The 4550-nt window shown below is 40.2% G+C and overlaps 1 long non-coding RNA gene across 3 annotated transcripts; it reads left to right on the top strand.

Annotated features, from left to right (window-relative positions):
- Window positions 1-1010: 1010 nt before the first annotated feature.
- LOC122011086 lies at window positions 1011-3766 on the top strand. Of its 3 annotated transcripts, none has more exons than XR_006119922.1 (3): window positions 1011-1238; window positions 2463-2564; window positions 2654-3766. It is a non-coding gene; the product is annotated as an uncharacterized LOC122011086 (long non-coding RNA). The 3 variants fall into 3 exon arrangements; XR_006119924.1 differs by having other exon boundaries at window positions 1469-2564; XR_006119923.1 differs by having other exon boundaries at window positions 1011-2564; window positions 2654-2724; window positions 2820-3766.
- Window positions 3767-4550: the final 784 nt, after the last annotated feature.

The following is a 4550-nucleotide window of genomic DNA, read 5'->3' as shown; positions in this document are numbered from 1 at the left end:
GAAAAAAAGAGAACAATGAGTGTGATGGGAGAGATTGAGGAGAAAGAAAGTATGATGAAAGAGAAAGTGTGTTGAGGAAAAAAAAGGAAGGAGTGTGACAAAAGGGATTGAGGAGAGAGAAAGTGAGATGAGAGCGAAAGTATGATGAAAAAAAAGATAAAAGAGAGTATGATGGGAGATATTAAGGAGAGAGAAAGTATGATGAGAGAGAAAGTAAGATCAGAAAAAAAGACAGAGATTGCGATGGTAGAGATTGAGGAGAGAGAAAGTATGATAAGAGAGAAAATGCAATGAGAAAAAAAGAGGAAAGAGAATGTGATGGGAGAGATTAAGGAGAGAGAAAGTGTGTGATAAAATGATGAGATAGAAAATATGATAACAAGAAGAGAGAAGTGATATGAAAGAAAAAATAAATAAATATATTTTGATATTTGATATTAAGGGAGAAAATTTTAGTTTTAGGTCAAGGGTATTTTTGGAATAAAGAAATATTTTGATTGATGAAAATAGGGTAATGACTCATTGAAGGGGAGGTACATGGGAATGAGTTATTACCCAATTTCAAGGATTCATTCCCTTATTTGTATTCCTATTGCTATAATCCAAACATTAACAATGACAATCAATGATTCTCATTCTCATTCCTCACTCCTATTCTCCTAAACCAAACGCCCCCTAGATTTCATTCTCATTCCAGCATCCGGAACTTGCCTACTAAGCACCTCTTAAAAGTTTTAAAAATTCAAACAAACTTGAATTAAAATCCCGATAACATCTAAACGAACCAAACTTGAACCAAGTTCGAACCAAACTCGAGCTAAGCTCAAGCCAACCTTGAATTGAGAGTTCAATAATATTTAAATGAATCAAGCTCAAGTCAAGCTTCGAACAAGTTCAAACTCATAAAAAAATAAATCAAGCCAAACTTGAACAATTATTTCAAAATGCTCGAATAATTATTTTAAAAACTTAATTCATTTTAAGTTCGGTTTGAAGATCCCAAAACTCGACGGCTCATTTACAGCCCTAACAGGAGGGATAGCCTGGTGCTTCTGCTTCACCAGAGGCCTTCTTACTTCCCCATCCTTCCTTTCCGACTTCCCCGATCCGCCCACATTCTCCGTCATCCCTCGCCACCCATTCAGCGATGCCCTCCCCAGGCGCTGACACCGTTCTTCCTTCCGGCTTCCCACATTTTTTAAAAGTCTAGGAGAGTTATCGATTTTGGGATCGAGGAGGTAGAACGTTATATGTATATGTGTATATATACTTTTCGAGATCTCGTTTCTATGTTGAATTAAGTAGCATATGTGGTTAGACGTTTGATGATTTCATCGATTTGGAGGCAGTGTTCCGTCTTACAAGCATAACATAATTCCACTCTTTAATGCTAAGAAAACACTGGAGTTCACATTTCTTGTTGGTCTCTTTACCTTTCAAGCGTCTCAGAACGTAATTTCTGGAACAGAATTAGCTGGAGTTCAGACGAATGATTTAGGAGATCCGGGTGATATCAATACAAGATTTGCATCAGTACGACATATTCGTTTGTTCTTTTAATATCAAATATCAATTTCTTGGGCTTGAGGTAATTCCAGTACCACTTCTCAGTCAATCCAAAACATTTGGTTGAATCAACCTTAAAGTAATGCTTTTACCCACTATCCCGAAGGACCTATCTAGATTCTAGTTTGACACCAGCTTCTTCTGCTATAGTGTCACTTGTTTCTCCAGTTCTTAAGATCAATCTATGGGTGTTAACTCATGAAATGTATAATCAAGTTCCCCATGATACAATGCTGATTGTTATAGACTTCTTTATTCAACGAGGTTCTCTTTCTTCTGTTATTTCAATCTATGCTCTTCTCTTTTGGTGGTCTTGTGGCATCATTTGATTTCATTTACCGTATCAATTAGCAACCTCATCTGTGTTAGGATACTGGCGGCTTCCTACAAATACCCAAACATCTGGTACTCTTTTTTTTCATAATCAATATCTAACGTAGTGTCTTTTTCTCTTGTTTTGCTCATATTCCTTATTTTGTTCTTTACTTTTCAGATCTAGTTGTTTCATAGTTAACCCATTTAGTAAATCTCTGATTCCTCGAATATCCTTGCATTTCTATCTTGCTCAATCCACATAATATTTTAGTATCATTATAATTTTGCTCGGTGACTAAACTGTCATTATACAGTTTAATGCCTGATCATCTGCTACTGAAAACTTCAATATGCACAGCCAATCTTCTCTTAGGCATTACTATCAGGAAGAATTTATTTGACTTTAAGAAATGATCCTTCATGTGCATTTTGAGGTACTATGTTTATACACCCTGATGCTTTTTATTATTCTTATGGTGTTGTTATATAGTCGACTATTCTTAAACCATTGTCCAATGTGGTCAATTGATCTGCCTTTCAAATTTCAAATCAGGCAGAATTAGCAATTTCATAATTTTCAGGAGATAGTGCAGGAAATATAGCCGCAGCCAGTACTGTTCTCAGCACATTCATCTTAGTTTTTGTTGCTGAATGGGGTGATGTGTCATTTTTCTCCACAATAGGTAAAATCTGCTGTCTGTTTCACTTCCTTTTTAGTAATATATTTTGATGTTAGTCATGAGTCATGACAGCTGAATTGTCTCTTCTGCAGCACTTGCTACAGCTTCTTCGCCTTTGGGCGTCATAGGAGGTGCACTTGCTGGCCATGCTTTTGCAACTTTGGTAAAGAAACGAGACATTATATAAATTTCAATATATTTTTCAAGTCTACAACTAATTTGTATAAACTTAAGGTTCACATTCATCATGTGCTACAGGATTGAAGCAGAGTTATTGTTGATTATTTCAACCTACAGTGCACCTCATCATTTTTGCGATTTCTAAAATTCTACATAGCCAGAGGTTTCTGGCCATTTTTATTTGATACACCATATTTGTTGATTCTACTTTGTGCTATAACTCATGAAACTTGCCTTTTAGTACTCGATGTGATTTGGAAACTCCTGCACTTTTATTATTTTTGCATGGCTATGGTACCTGATGCAGCGATTGAGCTGGGCTTCAGAGTTGGATTAAACTCAAGAAGATTGGATGATAACGCCGTCAAAGTTAAAGAAGTGTCAACCTTTGAAGCTAGCATAGATGATGACTTCCATCAAGAGATAGCCGATCGGGCTATCAAGCCAATCAGACTGAAGGTCCGATTAGATGCCCATTCACATGATGTTCATGGAGCTTTGAGCTAACTCAGTATTCCGCTGAGTCAGCTGTATCCCTGATTCATAAATAGCACAGTGAATCAGCGCGATTGAGTAGTCTAGCCGATCTGGCCATATAATCGCACTCAGTCTGTTTACGTCCGATCAGACCAGCTAGGCACTCAGTCTATTTAAGTTTTCCAACTCAACTGAAGAAGTCGAGTGAAGGCTAAGTCGTCGGCCGCATTCATAAAAGCTGACCGGGTACCCCTCGAGAGGAATGGTCGGTCGAAGTATTCTAGTGATTCGGTTGGTTGGCTAAAGTAGACTATTATAGGCCTATAGCCCATCAGCCTCGTATTCCTTTTTGACATTTTATATCACAGAGAACAGAGAATATTCTATATATAATCTGCATATTTGAAGCTTCTACCCTATTAATTGTAGAGATTTTGGAAAAGGTGTTAGAGCCTCTTTATGATCTAACTTTTTTGGAAAATGCTTTGAGATTCATGCAAAGGCACCACGAGGTATTATAAAAAGGGGTCTCTGTTGGAACCCCAAGGTTATTTTAGTGTGATCAACAAAGTTAAGTTAGGTCCTGCGTTGTATTTAACCTTGTGTCTAAGTGTGCAGGAGCTTAGGAGCACAGGTACTCGAGCAGAAGACGCAGCTAGCGAGAAGGACGGCACGCGGTGCATCCGAGGGACGAGGCGCTGCGGAAGAGTACACCGGCGGACGAGAAGGAAGTGCGCGCGATGGTTCCGAGGCACGAAAGCCGGAGCAGAAGATTGCTCGGGGAGCAAGAGACGCAGCTAGCGCGAAGGTCGGCACGGGGTGCGATCGAGGGACGAAGTCTGCGGATGAGTACGCTGGTGGACGAGAATGGACACGCGGTAATTCCGAGGGACGAGAAGCCGGAGGGAAGCACGCTCGAGAAGACCGGAAGATGGGTTCGGGTGAGCCCTATTCCGGATGTCAGAGATCACCCAATCAAGCGGATCCGGAGCAGAAGACCCGGACCGAGACGGGACTGAAGTGGTCCGGACAAAAGTCAACCGCTGTTGACTTTTTGCTCCGGCGCGCCCGGAACCATCGCCCGGACCTGATTTGACCAAGATCGCGATTACGCGATCTACGCTGGGGATAAAACTTTATCCTCAATGCAACGCCTTCCAGGCGCCCCACCAAGGCTATAAATATAGCCTTGGTCAAGAAGCTAATCATCGACTGTAAATTGTAACAACACTTGTGTGCTTCCACCGCTTGATTAGCTTTCTTTCTTTGCCTACACTGCTGTAAACGAGGCTTCTTCGCCTGAAGGAGTTTTTAGTGCAACCATCTTCCTTG

The sequence above is a fragment of the Zingiber officinale genome, chromosome 1A (assembly GCF_018446385.1).
Source record: "Zingiber officinale cultivar Zhangliang chromosome 1A, Zo_v1.1, whole genome shotgun sequence".
Taxonomy (NCBI): domain Eukaryota; kingdom Viridiplantae; phylum Streptophyta; class Magnoliopsida; order Zingiberales; family Zingiberaceae; genus Zingiber; species Zingiber officinale.
Note: the sequence above shows the minus strand (reverse complement) of the source record. Positions and strands in the feature narration are given on the sequence as shown.